Genomic DNA, 20,400 nt, shown 5'->3' with positions numbered 1-20,400 from the left:
CTTTATTAGTGTATTGATCTACAGTAGCCATCAACAACATGTCCTGTCATCTCCCCAACTGTCGTTGCTCTCAGTGTCAGGACAACTCCTGCATGAGAAATTCATTGCTCCACGTTCTAAGTAGAACAAACACATAACATACTATCTCTTTTCCTTTTTTTAACATATAATACAGATAATTAAAACTAAGAAGAAACTATATACAAATTTTACAATAAATAAACTAAACAAATTTTGAAGAACAAAGAACATTGTAAACCACCCAAAAAAACAATAATTTAATTTCCCATCAAATGATACAAATACCAGACTTCATTACCCTACAGAAATGACTTCAGCTTCCAAGGCACAAACATTTCTAGGGAGGATCTGTGTACCGACACTTTTTCCGGCTCCAAGGATATTCTTTGAGTACTTGTGCTTGCCGAATCCATGTTTTGTGCAGACAGACCTAAACAGACACCATATTCACACCCCCTACATTCCTCAGGAATCTTTACAACTTTGGACATATTTCACCAGCGACCCCCATCAACAATTACTGCATTGCCACAATTTATTTTTTTTAACCCTTACAGGAACACTGAAACTAGACTCCCCTTTCTTTACATACATATTTTTTTTATATGAACTAAATCTCCTGGACAAATCTTACAAGGTTTGGTGGCCATAATGGGATCGTATCTTTTTTTCATTAATTCCTGTCCCACACTGACATCCTCCCACTTATTCATACGCTTCTCTTCTCTCAACCCCTTATTCTTCACTGAATTTGATAGCCAACCCCGAAATAAAATAGAAGTTGGTTCGCGACCTCTCAGCTCTTCGAAAGGAGAGACCTTGGTCAAAGAATGAGGTGTAGAACGATAGAACAACTAGATGGTCTTTGCCGCCTCTTGAATGTCAAAATTATTATTCCTAGCCCATTTTATACAATCCCCAACTACTCTATTCATCCTCTCCACCAAACATTTGGTTTGAGGATGATAAAGGGAACTTTTTAAATGCTTAATACCAGACTGCTTCAAAATATTATCCATTTCCAAATTAAGAAATTGAACTCCATTGTCAGAAATAATCGCCTCTGGAAAACCTTCCCGCATAAAAATTTCTTTGAGGAAGTTCACAGCATTAATTGCTGACGGAGTAGCAACTAAACGAACTTGCGGCCATCTACTGTGATAGTCCATGAGAACAAATGCATAACGCAAATTGTAAGGAAGGAAATTAAATGGGCCGACCATATCTACCTGTAACTTAGCCCACGGTTTCTCTGGAAGCTTAATGGGACTTAAAGGTGGAACACACACTTTCAATCCTTTCTAAGCAGTTTTGCAAATCACACATTCTTTGAACACAGCATCCACATCCTTATCCATAGAGGGCCACCAATAATTCTCTCTAAGTCTCTGTTTAGTCATTGTAGATCCAAAGTGACCATCATGAGCTGAATTTATCAACCCAGTGCGGACCCCATACGGAGGAATACACTTCTCAAATCTCAAAAGTACCCCATCTTCAATAGAAATTTCCTCAGCAATTTTGCAAAACAGCTGAAATTACGAAGACACATCCCTCTCTCTAGGCCAAGCATTAACCACAAACTCCCTCACTTTGGTTAAAATGTTGTCGTTGGACTCAGCATTTTTTCAATCAGATTTACTAACAGCTTTGCAAACCGGTAGATCCACACTAGCAACAAAACAGTCTTCTCTATCATCCACAGAATCAAATTCATCCAAATCATCAATTGACCTTGAAAGAAAGTCAGCCCTAGCATTAACTTTACCTGGTAAGTGTTGCACTTCTATATCGTACTGCAGACGATCAATATGTGGAGTAGTATAATTGATCTTGTCACCTCTCAAAATATACAGAAGTGGTTTATGGTCAGTCACTATTACAAATTTTCTGCCCCACACATAACTTCTAAATTTCTCACTTGCCCAGACACATGCAAGAAGCTCTTTTTCTATTACAGAATGATTCAACACTGCATCTCTCAGCACCCTAGAAACATAATTGATGGTTACTTCTCCCGTGCAGCATTCTGGGTCAACACAGCTCCCAACCCATACTTGCTGGCATCCACCATAATGGTACACATTAATTGAGGATCATATGAACGTATGCCTTAGCATTTGTCATCTCCGTCTTCACCAATTCAAAAGTATTCTGACAGTCCTCTTCCCATGCAAACACTATTTTTCAACATAATGGATAAACACCTCATCTTAGATGCATAATCAGGAATAAACCTCGCACAGAATTCACACAAACCAATAAATGAGCGCAACTCACCTTTATTCTTAGGAGGAGGACATTCACTAACTGCTTTGACTAAACCTGGTCTAGGTCTGATGCCCTCAGAGGAAATGACATGTCCCAAAAAGTCAATTTCTTTCTTCCAAAATTAGCACTTATCACTTTTTATAACTACCTCATACTTCTCAAAAGTCTGAAAAACTGACTTGAGAATAAAATCATGTTCCACCAACTGTTTGGCAAACATAAGTACATTATCCTGGAAAACCAGAACCCCATGGATTTCTTTCAATAGCTGTGACATAATCCGCTGGAAAACAGATGCCACTGAGGCAAGCCCAAAAGGCATCCTCTTAAACTGGAAAGTACCAAAAGGTGTGTTAAAAGTTGTATAGTGTCTAGAACTATCTTCAAGTAGGCACCTGGTGGTAAGCTGACGCCAAATCAATCTTAGAGAACCACTCCGAACCATTAACTTCTTCTCAAAGGTCATTAATCCTGGGAAGAGGAAAAGAGTCTGTCCAAATCTCCTTATTTAAACTCCTTAAATCCACACACAAATGCATTTCACCATTACTTTTGCAAGCAACCACAATAGGCTAGACTCAACTGGTTCAATCACCCCATTCTCCTGCAATTTCTCCAACTCCTGTGAAGGTCATCTCTCAAACTGTACGGTATAGATCTCAATTTGTGTTTAATAGGGATAGCACCTTGCTTGACACTGATTCTGTGTTTAAATCCCTTGATACATCCTAGTTTTTTTCTCAAAAACACTGGGGAAATCTTTACGTAAACTGTGGACATCCAACCAACCTTGTTCTTTAACAACCATCACTTGTTCACTGGTGCCCAGTTTTAGAACCATTCCAAAAAGACCCTGATGAAACCAACCCAAAATATTGAGTCCCTTGACCACCCAATACACCTTTCCCTGGATTTTGCATCCTTTAAACTCCTACACATCTTCGATAAAGCTCTGCCTTCATAGGAAACTGGGGCTTTATCAGTGGGAAACAACCTCATAGTACCCCATGTTTTCTTAAACAGTTTGGACGTCACCATAGTGATCCATGCACCTGAATCCACCAATAAATGCAACATCTTGCCACCAGTCATAACATCCACGTAAGGATCCACACACTCATCACACTCATCAGGATCTCCAGATCTAGCAGCATCATCCGTCACAACAACAATCATATCTCGGAACTCATTTTCCATATCTGGTCTGACACAGGATCAGCCTCAGAAATACAATTAACTTTTGCATTTTTGCTCACACTGCTTTGACAAACTTTGGCAAAATGGCCAGTGCAACCACATTTGCGACAAACAACTGTCCTGGCTGGGCAGCCCTTAGAATCTCTTTCATGTGGAGCATTTCCACACCTAAAACGAATGTTTTTGCGTTGGAAAAACGGAATGTTCACACTTCTGTTGTCTTTTCATGTAGACATGTTGCTAATGGCATTGGCTTTCTCTTCTTCTTTATGCTGGAGAGCTAATTCCTTGAGGGTGACCTTATCAAGTTCAACACTCTTAGCCACCTTAATAACTTCTTCCAATGACGGGTCTCCCATAGTAAGCATTTTCTGTTGAATGCACTTGTCAAAACAATGACCAGTAAACTTTTCCCTCACCAACTGATCATGAAATGCTCCAAATTGACACTGCGAACACAACTTCCTCAGCACACTAATGAAATCATCAATGGATTCATTATGTAATTGTGATCTTTTGAAAAATTTGTGATGTAAGACCACCAGACTAGGTTGTCTGTCAAACTACAGAGAGAGTTTTTTTTTACGGTATCCTCATATTTGTCCAGTTCTTCACCATCAGCCACAACAACTTCAGGGAGATGTTTCAAAATGTCTCCCCCTTCAAAGCCTAAAGAGTGCATTAGAAGGATTTTTTTCCTTTCTGGTCTGTAGCGAGATGCACCTATAGCACCCAAATATGTCTCAAATGTGTCAAACCATTGCCTCCACAAAACTGGTGGTTCTCCAGGAGCTTCTAAGAAAAATGTAGGAGCTGACACAGACTGCATGGTTATTTAAACAAAAACTTGTGTCACATACAACAATAAATGAAGAAGAAAAGAAAATTAAAATAAATAAATAAACAAATCATTAAATAAATCACAGCAAACGTAGCCTTTCTATCTGTTCATTTTTTTTCCTTTTCTCCTTTTGAATAGTTTTTTTTTCCTTTGTACTTGAGAAGAAATCTTACAGGCCAAGCTGTGTGTTGTAGCAAAAAGGGTACCTCATATTGTACAAGAACGCACTACAATGTTAAAAGATAGTCGTAGTGAAAGCTGTGCACATCAGCGTGAATTGTTTATACTACGTTGCCAGGAGACAGCGTTGCATGAAATCCCATACGTCTAGAAACTTCCACTGCACGTTCCCTGTTGCCTAGTAGCCTTGAAACGCCTGCAGTGATGACCTCATCAAGTTCACAAGTCAGTTGTCAGGCACACACGCATGTCCTGCTTGCGCTACCAAGTAAACGAAAAGCTTGCGCTCACCGCGGTAATGCTGCTGATAAAAGCTTGAAAAAGCCGATCACCACTCCATGGTTCCACGAAAGCACCAGCGGAACCAAAGAACCGGTGTTCTTACTAATGGAAAGCAGCGCCGCACCAAGGTCCTCGGGTCAGTAAATGTGTGAGCGCAGGAGCAAACACACGGGTTCTTCTAGATGGTGACTCCAGCCGCTCCTCGCCAAATCTATGTTGTGATCAATATCCGAAGCACAACCAGTAAGGGTAGAGAAACTCTCTTTAATAGTATTGATCTACAGGAGCCAACAACAACACGTCCTGTCATCTCCCCAACTGTCGCTGCTCTCGTTGAAAGGACAACTCCTGCATGAGAAATTCATTGCTCCACATTCTAAGCAAAACGAACACATAACACTGGGTCCAAACTAGGGTGCATGGTAAGCAAAGAACGATTGATTAAATTCAGATTTGTCTTTGGGGGGTGAGTGTTTGAAATGTTTCAGCTCTCCATACATCATCCTTTTGTGTTGCTAAAGTTGCCCTAAGTGGGAATGGTATGCCCATACGTGTGTCCTGTGCTTATTGTGCTGCTGGATTCAAGCTAGCCTGGCTGATGAAGGGTGATATCCTGATACCGGTCCTAGGTTGCTTGTTTCTGGTCCAGGGAGCACTTGGCCTGGCAGTTCGGGCTAGACTGTTCTCATGGGGAACAGGGTGAAGAATAATTTGCATATGGCTGGGTCCAAACTGCAGTGGCATGGTGAGCAACAGAACAATGAATTAAACCCAGGTCTGTGACTGGGGCTGAGTGTTTGAAAAGTTTCAGCACTCCGCCCATCATCCTTTTGTGTTGCTACACCAGCATCAGTTCCATAATAATACTTTAGTGGCATTGGGCCGTGGTTTGCAGCAGGGGTCACAAGATTGGTGGGCAGTCAAAGAGTAGTGCAACAGGCTTATGTTCCATTCCAGTTATCTCAGTCTTAGTATCATTGATCATCCATGCAGCGAAAACTCTCTTCAAAGGCTTGGCTAGTAACCTTGGGTTCCAAGATGCCCACCATGTGTCTTGACATTGAAACACACATGCATTGTGAAGTGTGCATGCATCAAGATGTGTCTTAGCAATTTTAATTTATTGTTCTAGGTTTGCGTACGACAATGTTAGAACAATAAATTAAAATGATAAAAATAAACAGTGCAAAAACAGGATGCAAGCAGTCTGTCAGCAATTGACAGCTCCTGGGTTATCATAAATGTAAAAAACAAATTGAAAACGCAGGGACCAGAACGGGGTGTGGGATGGGGTTGGAGCATGAGGGAGGATTGAAAACAAAGCATGTGGTGAAAGGGGCGCTAATACTAAAAGCTGCGAAAGAGCTAGGAAGCAAATGCTCTCCCGTTGAGTGCTTAAAACACATTGAGAAAAAGAGTCCTCCAGTGCTTAATTTGTGCCTGTTGTTTCCGGTGCTGACCACCGGCACTTATTTGTGAGGGCCGGGGCTTATTCTTATGCCTCAAGCATTTGCTGCGAGCAAAGGACACATAGGTGAAAGACGGAAGAAATAAAAACTAAAAAGCATCATAAAGGGATTAGGTAGAAAGTTGCAGGATGAGCTGAAGGGGCAGGGGTGGCCGTAAATGGATTGAAGAGGCCCGAGATGGCTTCTGGATTACGCTGCCTCAGTATTCAGTGCTTGCAGATTTAATTACAGCAGCCTCGTGTTTAAGAGAAGGGCTTTGAGCACCGGCTCCTCCTAATTTACAAATTAAGCACTGGGGTTCTCAAACATACTGTGCTATCTGATCATAACACTGGGGGACTAAAATGCTTCTGGACGGGACAAACATAAGAATGGTTAAGAAAGTCATCAAATCAGGATCAGTTGAATGAAATGTCCTGCATAGCCATCAGATCATATTCAAGGTGCTTAGTCAAAGCTCACTCTAAGTATACGTATTAAGGTGTTAGCAATAGGTCTTGCACATGGCAGATAAAGCTGTCTGTTGCCGACATCTAAACATGAATTGGAGGAAGCTAATATGGACGCTGTGAATTGATGAAGGAATTGTATTATTGAGGTAGATATGGAGAATGGGGAGGAACGTGCAGCAATACTTATTTGAATCTGACAGGGGTAAAGCTGAGATGATAAATGGAATGCATGCGGGTATTAAAAAAGGTAACGAGGCCACTGTTATCAAGATTTGAAAGCATCACAAGAAATTATACTCTAAGGAGAAGGAGAACGGCATAGTTGCACCCAGCACTTTGTTTTCGGGACATGGGAATTATGTTCTCTTATCGCCTCATTTTTTATCCTTGCAAACTCAGTATTTTTTCACATTAGATCACACTTCAATAAGGCATCTTTTACAAACTTAGAGTGAATCTACAACACATCACTTTACAATCTGACTTGCATAACATAACAAGTCACAACATCGCAAAGTCAGATCTTGCAATGGGACCCTTATCCTCTCTAGAACATTTCCAGCAAAACTGTTGCTTGAAGCTATCACATGCCAGTTATTATGAACATTATAGTTCTAGGAATGAGACCTGCCAAATTTAAATGATTCTTTTCCTCACTTTTTGGTTGTGCGTGCCTTCTGTAGACCATTTAATGTCGAAACAGGCCAAAGCCTTTTATTTTCATAGAAATAGCTTTGCAGCACTAAAATGTATTTAAACGCCGCCGTCCTTTCCAGCAATTACGTAATATATATATATATATATATATATATATATATATATATATATATATATATAATGGGTGCATATTACCTGTTTTTTTCTTGCAAAAACTATAGCATTGTACCACACCCCCACACATATGTATCACATCCTCAGAAGCTCACTTGAATTGAAATGAAAATGCATTTATATAGTGCTTACTACCCCTGACGAGGCGCTGAAGCAATTGTAGAATATTTTGCCTTTCCTTAAAATTTACTCTATTCTAGTCACACATCCAGTATAATCATAATAGTGTTTTTTTCGTGTAGAAAATGTAGATTAAAATATGTCAGATGCTTTACATGTATCCATAGATAAATGCAGAAGAGTAGTAATATGAGAAAGATGTCTGGCTTTCAAACCTTTGTTGGTGAATAAGGCTTTTTGGGACTCGACTTCCTATCATATAAAACGCTGTACTAAAATGTAAATCTTGGAGGAAAACAAGGGAATAGATGTGGTTGGCATTATAAGAAAATGTTGCATATTTAGATGTCGATGTACCGTTTATACTAAAATTGTTGGTCGCCATTTGTTTCCTCATCCTGGTCTATCTTTTGGACAACTCAGATTATGATAAAAGATGACGATGAGAACCACTCCTCGCACTCTAAACACGCCATAGTGAGGCCATCATAAAATCCCAAACAGCCTTGTTTACATTAGAACAATTCTAAAAACAAACCATACAAATTATTTCAAACTGTAAATTAACCACACACACTGGCCCGTTACTGCAAAGGGCCAAGTATTTTGAAACAATAGGAATTTTCTTGCATATTTGCGTAATGAAGATGATGGTATCTGCTTTGCTAGTATTGTCTAGGTATGTTGATTCCATGTTTAGCACATAGCTCCTCCTGGCGGATACCTATAATGCATGCTTTAGATTTATGGGCTGTTTACATTCCCTCCTGCCTTCCGTTGAGTGTTAGTTAGGAGTTCCTTGTCTGTTTAATTTTGATGCATTTTCCAGTGGTGTGGTAATCATTTTCTTTGTTTCTATTTTGTATTGTATTGTAGTTCCTGCACCTGCCAGAGCTGCCTTCTCTGCTAGTTTTTCGGGGTTCTCTCTTCCTCTCTATCTGCTGCCGGGGTATTCCACGGTTTCTGTAAGTAGTCTGTTTTCTTTTTTTCTGTGACGCTGTTTGTGTGCTAGACAGTAATGCTTGCGATGCGCACTCTATCATATACCGGTGGAGGTGGCATTATAGCTGCATATTTGCCTGCATATTTACCCTTTCAACCCACCACAGATCACAACCAGTTTTTTATTTGCCTAGCTAAGGCTCTGCAGTGCTGCAGGTAGTTGGAGTGCGCTGATGGGTGACCTTAAGCCTCTCGGCCCTGGATTCTTTCCAAGCAGGCATCTTACAGGTCAAGAAGTCTGTTGTCCAGAAGCTGCATTAAAATGACAGGCAGCACAGCCCCAATATTGGAATAATTTCTGCTGTGGACATGATGTTGTAACTTGAGGCACTGAGATTGGAGAGTTCCGGGCTCTGGTTAATACGGGTACTGACAGCAGCCAGCTTCATACCCAAGCCCTGCTAAGACTATGGGCTGAGGGTTATTTACTTTTCTTCCAGATCTGGCATTGAGAAGAGGGGTGCAAGGGCGAATAGTAGTGCTAAATTTGTAAAAATAATTAAATAAGAACAGATGCACAGACTTTTTCATAGGAGGCCTATTGCCCACTTCCACCACTAGTGTCAATCAATCAATCATTCAGGGAATTTGTAAGGCACACTACTCACCTGTGAGGGTGTCAAGGCGCTCAGTGTGGGCTGTTACTTCATAGGAACCTCCATATTTTGTGACTGAGGCTGTACTTGGGTGTGAATAGCTTCAGGGAATTTAATGCAATCAGCCACAAAACCATTTTGGTCCCTGCATGTGTGTGTGTGTGTGTGTGTGTGTGTGTATGATTAGTTAATGCTTAGTTTCTGACAGTAATGGCTGCAGTCTGTAATACTGCCATAAGGTGGTACCAGTGGAATAACCAAACCATATCATCCAGTAATGTTCACCTGTAATGTTTTTTTTCTGCCACTGATGTAGGTGGGGGAATCTCCGTGGGTCAACCAACCCAATAGCATTCATAAATGTCATCAACGTAGCGTCAGTTCGTGGGCGCACCTCTCCCCTAACCACTCTGTCCAGATCACCCCTCAGTCTAAGAATAAAATCTCCACCAATCAACACCAGAACATCTGGCTCTTGCAGGATCCATTTCCCAATCGTCACCAGCCAGTACAACTGTAGGCCTGTTGGAAGATACCAAAAAGCGATCCACTTCCTCCTCCCCCCGCCAGGTGCTGCAGACTGCCGCCCAGCAGCCCTGGGGGGGGTCCTCCCATGTACCTAATATGTGGAAGGAGACAGATTTTTCGATGCATGTGCCACACGCACCCCTAGAAAATCCTGCATGTGCCAGCACAGTGTATTTTCCCTCCCTAAGAAAGCCCAATTATTCCCCAGCAAGTATGACGTGTTACAGACTTCCAAACCACCCCCTCCTCACTTTAGTGCACAGCCCACTTACATTCCACAACAGAAAGGTCAATGAGGTGTCATCTTTTCCTTGCATCGTATTTGTGGAGTGTCTGTGTAATGCTCAGGTATGCCTGCTGTCTATATGACCAGCCCATAAGTGCACTATGCCCCAAACCCCCCTAACCTGCAAACTAACCCCTCGCCCTATCACCTTGTACAGCGAGCTTCCAACTAACCGTCTCCCCACCACTCAGGATGCCTGTCGCCCCCACCCCAGAAACATGGTGTTCCATCCTCTACAAAATAGGAAAAGTACTTGTTCGGTGGGAGAGTGGCCATCCTCCGATAGGTCAGTTTTGCCATTTCTCAGTGGGGACATTGGCCCTAATGACTCATAGTGAATGCCCAGCCGCTGTTCCACTCAGGGTCCAGTGGCTAGAGCAGGTCGTCATTGGGGTACCACCGATGGGCCCGACCCCTCGGACTCTGCCACAACGGTCTCAGAGCCCCCACTAGATTCAGAGGAGCCCCTCCAGAGGCCCCACCCAGTTGTAGTCCATTGCCCACGAGCTCTCCACATGGACATCTTGTACCACACAGAATCTCGCCTTGCAGGCCTGATCCTTCAATGGAGTTGTAGTCTCCCACTGGTGATCCTTGCCGGGGTGTTCCAAGGGCATATCCCCAGCTAGGAAACCCCTGTCTCCGGTCCAGGCGGGAGATGGCCCTGCTCTCTAACCAATCCCAGACTTCACCCACTTTCATAAAGAACCAATGTTTCTCTGAGGTAGAGACGCAGAGCTTTGCCTGGAAAAGTAAGCCCTATTTGAGTCTCAGAGTACAGAGGTAGCTCCTCACCGTCAGGAACGCCTCAGACTGTCGCTGAACTGTATTTGTGTTGTCTGGTTAGATATTCACTGAGCTACCCTCCATAGTCCATGGGCTGTGTGTCCATGCCACCTACACAATGTGATCTCAATCTCTAAAATTCAACAGTCTGGCTATGGTGGGTTCGGGGGGGAAGCAGCCTGGGGGCACCCCAGTATTCTGTGAGCCTGTTCCATGTAGAGTGTTGAAGCCCGCCCATTTAGCACCATTTCCAGGAGACATTTTTCCACAAAAAGGTCAGCACAGGGGCCCTTCGTCTTCTTATGGAGACTTTCTTTTTAGGGACTCTTATGATGCATGCATTGTTGCGCCTTACGCTCCCCTCCGCATCTTCCACGCACTCTGATTGAAGCTTGCGTAACTGGCCTGCATTGTCTTTGATCACAGGTGCGGTCTGAGCCAGTACTTTCTCTGTCTTGGACACTTTCCCAGGCAGATTCTTATGAGCGGCGGGAAGTAGCTCCAGGTCCAAAGCCATTGTTTCAGAGCCACTTTGGTGTGCTTGATCGCCACCAGAATGCATTCAGTGTGTGCCTTCTGCTGCCCCTCTCTCGCAAGCTGTGGCCTGGAATCCGCCTGCTGCCCTATTTAGTTGTCTTTAGGGCACACAATGCCTCCAGTAGCTTTGGGGGGCTGGCTTCCATCCACAGGGCCACTCACCCCACTCTGACCCCCAAACCCAATCTGCCTCAGCCGCAACGCCGTCTCCCAACATGACGAGGCAGCAGACTAAGTATCAAGAGGACGAGGGGCACCTCAAGCTCTTTCCCGCAAGTGCGTCATGAGCACTCCAGGCTTTACTTTATGAGGCCAACCAAAGCGTGCCATGCCCTCTCCCCCCGGGGCTCACCTTCGTGTCACACTTCCCCCCATAATCTTATGCCACCATGCTTGTCACGCCTATCCACTGGGGGAGCAGGGGATAATGCTGGTCCCCAGGCCATCTCGGGACTTCAGTCCATTGATCCATGGTCCCCCAACACTTCTCTGCCAATCGTCGTAGGCAGGCTGGGTCTGCTCTGGCAGTCTCGCCATTTTCAGCTCATGCCCTGGCCCATCTCCGAGCGAGCCCCAACTGTCTATTGGCAGGGTGGAACGTGGCCTAGGGCTTATCCCCACTTTAAAACCACCCACCTTCGGCTCACCTCCCAGGCTCAACCGGCAGCTTTCCGCAGGAATGTAGGCCTTCTACGAGGCAGTCATACCTGCTCTGCTGTGTGGCCCCGGCCTGTGATCAGTCTGACCAGAAAAGGGCCCTGACGGGTCCCGACAACCTTCCGGAGCTGCTCTGATGGCCTCTTTTGGCAGGACGGGCCCGCCTCCTGAAGATTGGGCCTGCAGTGCGCAAGCCGTGTCTGATCCCCTAGATTTCCCCGGCCCAGCAGTTACAGGCCGCTGACCTTGTCAGCTCGCAGTGGGACCCAAAAAGGAGGGGGGAGGAACAGGGCCCCAGATTTCGCCCTTAGTGTCAGCCAGCTCACAATCACCTCCCCGGGCAATACAGGCCCGCGGGCTTCAGGATTAAGAGGCCTGCAGAGGAGACGTGCATAGGTCGATGAACCTTTTCATCCTCATTCACATGGAGTATCCTAGCCATAATGTGACCAATGCTTCTCATTAATCAATACACAAAATTCAATAACGATTAATCAACAATGAATAATCATCACACCATGACCTTTCAGCCATGAATATCCACAACTCAGTATACGTTAGTAATTTTATTTCCCTATTTGTTACAATACTAAGTCATGAAATTATTTCAAAAACTTTATTCAATTAAAAAAATTCTCTCATTAGTAAACGCCAAAAGCATAACCTAATCAAAACTTGCATCAGAATATATTCTAGAGCATTAGCATAAGTCATCAATTGAATCAAAGGCAAATGAGTCAACATAAGTAGCAGAGTTCAGCAAATCAGTCCGTCACTTATTTGTCTCTGTAATTCTGTCAGGGTTCCAGAGTAGGAAACCTCATCTAACCCAGATTAGCATCAGCATGTGGAACTTTATGCGAAAACAGTTTAGAACATCAATTTGGAAAACATCTAGCCAGGAGAAAAACTATTAGACAGCGCAGTTGGTACCTAGAAAGGAAAGGCACAAGAGGTAATTCGGTCACATTGTCATATCCACCTATCCTCGGTATGGATCAGCAACAAAGTCAGTCTTTGTCTTCAGGTCATCAGTAGATAAGCATCACATCAGGCTCTCAAAGAGTATGAGCCCAATGACAGAATCTTTTGTCTCTTCTCACCAATAACGCATCCATTTCGGAATAAGGCCTCTCTCTCTGCCTCTGTTCCCTCTTTCACGTTGTTATATCAAAGTCACCCAGACTATCCCCCAGTTCCTAATTGGTCAATTAATCATACGATTTTACTCTACCCAATAATTTTCGTAACTCAAATCCATGAATTCTAATATTACAGAGTTCTCAGGTTGTTGAATGGTTCCCTGTACGATGTCCTCATAATCCGGCTTGTCATGTATCGAAAATGTTGCATCATCTTCTCCAGTCAGTGTCTTCATTGTTCGCATCCTGGGAAAGTACACTCAATGCGCTTTACACGTTAAGTTGCTACAATTCCAGTTACATCATCTCCTGTCCGTCGGTTCATGCAAAAGTTTCAGCTAAGCAAATTTTGTTAAACAGTGAGCAGTTCACGGTTAGTTCAGCTTGTCAGCTTTTTCATCGCACGTTAAAGAGTCAACTTCTGCACGAGGCCTGGCAAAACTAGGCCAAGACTTTAGTCAAGTTAAGCCCTACAATATGCTGCAAAACATAGGATATATCTCTCAATATGAGCCATTACTACATTAATTTAATACATTTTCAATATTTAACATGTGTTAGTTGCTCCTTTAATATAATTTGTGAATTTTGGTGATTGCTCTCCGAGGTCACAATTTCAAACGTGCACATTATTTTTCTACGTTAATCGTTTCACTTTGTATTTCATTACAATATTTCAATAATAATTTCTACTTAAAATATTTGCGTTAACAGTGGCAACGGAGCTTCGCTTCATGCGTCTGCCGCCATTGCTGCTTCGGCCATGCCCCCGTCACCTGTAATGTTGATGGTCGGGGCCCACAGATCACAAACTGTGCTGATGCCATAAAATACATGTTACTGGTGCCCACTTGCAGTTATCGTCTGAAGTTAATTACTGGGGAGCAGAACCCTTTTATTTTGCTGAAATGTTCCTTAAGGGGGGACTACAGACTGCTTGGTTCTGCGGGCGAAGTATGGTGCTGGGGTACCTAAACGATGGTTGATGTGCCGAGGAAAGGGAATTCAATTGTTTGTTTCTTGCTTTGGAGGTGTGAATTTTTACTCTGTAGTTATCCTAATGTTCATGATTCAGGTAATTGCACTACCAGAAACCACCTGGCAGTTGGAATGTGATACAGGTGTTTCCCTTTATTCAAACAAAAGACACACAGCCTAACCGGTGCCCCATAACACCTGCGTCACACTACTTGGTTACCATTTTCAGTTACTGAAAGGTTTTCACATTATCATAATCCTTTAAAACATGTACTTTATAATCATATGTTCTACAGTTTCACTTAAATACATTCATGTATGCTTGCTGATGTTATGAATTTACAGATGTATGCAAAAATATGTGAAGCCTTAGTGCCCGTATTATTTATTAGGCCAGGGGTCTCCAACTGGTAGCTCACAAGCACCCTAGAAGTATGTCTTCAAGTTAAAGCCACATCCAGTACTCCATTCAAAGGGTGTGCACTTATTAAAGAAGGCAGCACTGCTCCCCTCCATACTTTGAGTGGCAGCCAGCCAATGGCAGGGCCCCATAATAATATTCAAGCACACACTGTGTCAGCCTGTAGAGTTTGCCACATGACCATCTGTCTCCAAGCTCAGTCCAGCAAAGTCACAAAGAGACAAGGAGATTGGCCATGTTGCATGCTCTGCTCTGTCAGTCACACTGTGTTTGGGCAATAGGCAAGGAGCGAAAAGCACCGGCAGTAGGTAGAGCCATAGCCACGGTGGCCCCACGGAATTGTGGGACTACAAGAGGCGGAGTGAAAATGTGTGGGTTGGGTAACATCAGTGCAGGAGCTCAGGGGAGCATGGTCTGGCGTCAGAGCTGAGACAATTCAGAGGGGGGGGAGAGAGAGAGAGAGAGAGAGAGGCAGGGAATGGGAGAAAGAGAGAGAGAGAGTTTTATGTCTATAGATATCGATTTTTGGGTTACACTGACACCGCTGATCTTGACCTTCTCACTGGATAGAAAACATCGCATTGCACAAAGCATCCTCCCCCGTTCCAGATGCAGCTACCGCCCATATTGACGGGGACCTTCACCCTGGCCAACAACCAGCCGGAGGCAGTGTGCCCTCCCTGACTGCACTTGTTTGCGCTGCTGAAATACGGAAATAAAAGGGAGCATGCATGAACGCTGGATTCAATGTGGCTTATCTACTTCAAACAGAGGCCCTTCTTTTCACCCGGTTTCAGTGTGGCATTTTTCAGATGATGAATGGTGGCCTGGAAGTGTTCAGCACCAATGACGCTGAGACAGAAACAACACGCGGATCTGCATAATGGCGCCTGCCACGTTAATGCCATTGGGCTCATGATTTACCCCTTGTGAGATGTTAGACTCGCCTCTGTACAGAATGATGGGCCAGTAAATCATTCCCTGCGGTTTACTAGAAACAGCATTTCAAGAAGAGCCAGGGGGCGCATAGAAATAGTCAAACTGCCATTGTTAGTGCCTGGGCGTACGCAGAGGTGAGAGAGTGTTCTTTAACTAGTACCAAGTGCAGAGCTGGAGAAAAAGCGTGTTTTGTACGAAAAATGGATTCGCTCCCGCTCTCAAAAGCACACGTCGCCCAAAAAGGTCGTCAGTGAGTTACTCCAAAATATACTTTATTCTCGGCGCATCCACAATTATTATTTAATATTCGTTGTTTCTTTTGATTAAACGAGAATGGAATAGTATGAACTGATAAAAACACTGCGTAGAAAGGACATTTTAGTGCAACATGCAAGCAGCTTGGCGCCGTAGACTTAAGAAACAACCTACTTTTAAAATCAAAATATGCCAATTTTTTCTCCCTAGCATAGTCCATCTCAAAGGACTAGCATTCAACTCCCTTGCCTTTTTACCTTCTAATCTCAGAATGAGTCCTTCATTATGAACGGCCCGGGAAACAGGCCGTTATTTCCCCACCCCAAGTTAGTTACCGATTCCGCGGTACTGGAGAACATATCCGTCACGGAACACCTTAGGCCCACTGAGAAAGAAGCAGTACTTAATTTGAGCCGGTGGATTCCGGTGCGGAGCACCAGAACTTATTTTTCTGCATCAAGCATTTACTGCGAGCAAAAGACTGAGCTGAAGGGGCAGGGAGTGGCTGTAACTGGATTGAAGAGGCCTGAGGTGGCTTCAGGATTACACTGCTTCAGTATTCCATGACCGCACGTTTAATTGCAGCAGCCGCGTGTTTAAGAGGAGGGCTTTGGGCACTGGCACGTTTTTATTTACAAATTAAGCACTGAAAAGAAGATATCAAAATTTTCACCTGGAGAAACTCGTTGGTGAAAGTAAACATCTCATCATGCCGATGGGGGGTTTAACTGCTGAGAACAGACCTGTCGAAATGAAGTGGCCACTCGTAACCAGGCCCTAAATATTTTCTTTTTCCTCCCTCCTGCCTCTTGTCTCTTCACACAGAAAAAAGCTTTCCTTCTGTTGTAGATGAGTACACTCGTAAATGTAATAAATAAATACTTTATTCAGCGGCCTGGGGTATAGTAGCAGTTGAGGAATAGGCCTGCTTCCTCTCGACCCTTAGGCGCTGCCCTCTCTCAGATCCGCCCGCAACCACCACGACCTCAGGTTCCATACTTGGGGTGCAATGTCATTACATCAGTTACATCAACCACTACACCTTCCTACAGGGCAAATCACCCAACTTACCAAAAATCAAAACTTTGCACTTTTAACAATATTTGAAATGAACTAATTAGTCCTTCCTGTCTCCCCCATTTACAAGCATCAGCATTTATCCCTTGATTCTAAGGTGGCGGGTAAATTTCAAATGGGACACAAATGAGATTTACACCTGATTTGGCATACTGAGGTTTGTACAAGTAGTGATTCAGATTTCGTCAAGTAATAACTGCAAACATTAGCATGGATCAAAACGGTTGATTTCAAGTTTGATTTTTTGGGGAGGTGGGAGATGAGGTTTTACTTACGGTGCTACTGAAACTTCATGTTATGCCTCATTCCAGCTTACGATACTCCGAATCAAGAGGTAAAATTAGAAACTGCAACATGTGGTAATTTGTTTTTTTAGCAGCCTGATTATAGTGACCATTAACTCCTAGAAAAGCGAAATAAGGGCCTTAGCCTCAGCAATAATACTCCTTTTTGCACATTGTTTTGCTTTGTTACGTCAATTATTTTGTTTGGTCACATCAGTAATGTTCTTGAGGGAGGGTAGGCTGCTTGAGGCCTCTGCAGAGTGGGAGTATAGTTTGTGCATTAATTTGGGACTTCGCACCAGGCCTTGCCCACAAGTCAGCCCTGGTGCGAGCCTGGCTGCTGACAGAGTGGTGTCAGCAGATAGACTTTTTCACCTGGCCTAGGACCTGGGTGACAAGCTCAGCCTCCTGGACTCCCTCTGGTAGCAGCATTGCCCAGGCAGCATGGTAATCCAAGGAACCAGGCATGCAAAACATTCTACTTTAAAATGATATGACTGAGCCTTCGAACAATCTCATCAGCTGGTCTAGTCACCTCATAGCTTAGTTCGGTATCTCCCTTCCTGGGCAGTATCACCATCCTCTTTTGTTCTACCTCTCAGTGCAACAGCTTGGTTAGAGTCTCTTGACTCCTATGGCCTGTGTCATGCATTTGTGTTCCCTTTATAGGAAAGATAGACTCTCTGCATGCTTTAACATCATCCAAACCACAGCATTTTTTAATCCGATTTACATGAAACTGATCCTGATATTTTTTTGGCAAAAATTACCGTTTTTTGATGTGTTTTATTTCACATCTTAGATTTTGATATTATTCTTCACGTCTGAAATCCCCATGAAAGAGCAAGACACTGAGCATTTAAGTGGTTAATGGGTAGGGTGATGGTGTGGCCATGTTTTATAAGGAATTAAATATCCTGTCATAAGTTAAAAGGATATTGCAGGTCACTTCAGAGTTCCATGACCTTGTTAAAGAACTCAGCCCTGTTCCTCTATATGGCCATGGAATCCCTCAGTGACTTGAAAAATATCCTTATAATGCCTTGCAAGGGGTACTTTACTCAGTATATAGTGTGAAAACAGTAAACATGTTACCATAAACATCTCCTTATTGCTGATCACTTATTTGTTGTAGGAAAATATATCACAAGAAGGAAAAGTCTGTTCTGGTTTTTCATATTTAAACTGCAGCTGCAATTATGCTCTGTGACCTGCCTTTCACCTTGGTGGCTGGCTCTGGTAGTCGACATTATGACATCATAACTGAACTGTAAGAACGTATTTATTATAGTTGTGCAGATGTGTTATTTCTTCATTAAATGCGACTAGAAATGTCAAAAGGCACCAGTAATTAGGAAATTATAGAGAGGCTTTTATAAAGGATTGCTGTCTGCCATCTATTATAGATGACTTACTGGAGGCGCAGAAGTGATCTTCCTCCATTTGTGACTTTCGCCACACTAGGATGTAGCAGCTGTGGTCACACACCCAGGCTCATGTAGCGTATGTTGTAGTTTTTTCAGAGTTTAGTCACTTGGCAACATGGATTTGAGACTCGTATGTTCTGCAGCAAAAGGCAGACAAAGGCACCATCATCCGTAGGGGACGTCCTACTACGGTTTCGCTCAGCAGCTACCATCATGGCACCAGGACACCCTGGCGAGTGATGGTGGGCTTTACAAATGCATATAACATCACACTGCTTCACTGACTGCTGCTGCCTAGACCTCCATCTAGAACTCTTTGTTCATTTCTCCTTGTACCATGTGCCCACTCAACCCCTCTCTCCTTCATTGAGTGGAATATTAGACGCTGGGCACTCAGATGGTCAGAGTCGGAGGTGCTCTATGTTTACTGAGCTGGTAGTTTGATGCTGAAGAGGGGATTTTTTTCCATAGTTAGATGTCCGAAGTGTGTGTATTTCCTCATGTATTTCGGCCAGAATCCCATTCAAATAAGAGCTAGACACAAAGTGCTTTAAAGGCTAGTTGTAAGGAAGGCGCATAAGCACATTGGAGTCTTCATATAGCAGGTGCCTGAATTACCTCTCTCATTCTGGCTAGGCTGGTGGGCAGAATGGAAAAAGTTGTAGTAGGTGACTTTATTAGAAATGTACAACAGTTGCCCTGAAACTTTCTTCTACCCCCAACCAAGGCAAATTCTCCAGCGACCTCATGTGTTAAGTAGGTATGTTGCCAGCCTCAATACAACATCTTGCAAATGCTCGTGAGCTGTCCTAGTCCACAAGAGTCCGCAAGTCCCCAAGAAGTTTCATCTTTGGGGTTGGTATAAGCAGTCCTACAGAGGACCTAGCGAGTTAGAGGTCTCCACTGTACCACAGCAACCCTGAACAGCAGGCTGTTGCATGACAGGGAGTAAGGAGTCTGTTCCCCTATTGTGCCACTCCGTCTCCCGCTCCCACAGTAGCCTATTTCAGTTCAGTCTATTCCTGACAGGAGAAGGAGACTCCACGCCAGGATCCTGAGGTCTCCCTTTAGGCTGAACAGAGTCAATTGCAGTCCAGGCCACATGCCCTTCCTATTTGGATTTGAACCCAACAGTCCTATCCAGTTTCTTAAAGAGGAAATTAAGAGTTTGTCAAAGTCATAAAAACAGCTCTGATGAAGTCAAGCACATTAACTGGGCTGCTGGCCATCATAACAAAGGACCTTGCTGTGTGAGTTGTTCCACTCTGACAAACAATAACTCACCAAGATGAAAAGAAAGATACAAAGGTCCACTGAATGTCATTTCCATTCTTAGAGGACTTTTTTTTATTAACCTGGTCAACAGACATGACCACCTCCATATTGAATTTCATTCTACTGCAGACACGTTATGATTGATGAGTGTTCATGAGTTACTCTTTGAAGTCTTTTTAATCACCTTTTACCCAGTATGTAACTATCCTTAGTGTAATAAACGTTGGGTATGATACGACCTGGAGAAACTAATGGCAAAAATGATGTGACCAGCTAACAGAGGCGTTTTTCAATTGCATGTACATTCAGTACAAAACTAACATTATTATTTTGCCTCATATTATTGCTTTTTTTGTGCATCCAAATACCTCTTTTATTCCTGTGAAACATCCATTGCCTAAACTCATATATGAACCTATCTTCCTTTGTCGGTGATTTCTGATCCTTGGCAGCCCCAGCTCTCATTAAATTTGTTCTACGATTGGCTGAGTTAACTCTAGTATTGTTGACATTTTTCTTCAGCTGCCCATTACCTGGCTACTTGAC

At 43.4% G+C, this 20,400-nt stretch overlaps 1 protein-coding gene across 7 annotated transcripts in view; it reads left to right on the top strand.

Annotated features, from left to right (window-relative positions):
• Positions 1-20,400, top strand: part of TMEM98 (transmembrane protein 98) — a 304,662-nt gene that overhangs the window by 168,642 nt on the left and 115,620 nt on the right. For all 7 annotated transcript variants that reach the window (XM_069238063.1, XM_069238067.1, XM_069238065.1 and 4 more), the window contains one exon: positions 8,541-8,629. The gene's annotated coding sequence lies outside the window, so the exon portion shown is untranslated. The remainder of the gene's footprint in view (positions 1-8,540; positions 8,630-20,400) is intronic.

This window comes from Pleurodeles waltl, chromosome 6 (genome assembly GCF_031143425.1).
Source record: "Pleurodeles waltl isolate 20211129_DDA chromosome 6, aPleWal1.hap1.20221129, whole genome shotgun sequence".
NCBI classification, from domain to species: Eukaryota; Metazoa; Chordata; class Amphibia; order Caudata; family Salamandridae; genus Pleurodeles; species Pleurodeles waltl.
This window is presented reverse-complemented; position numbering and strand designations above follow the sequence as displayed.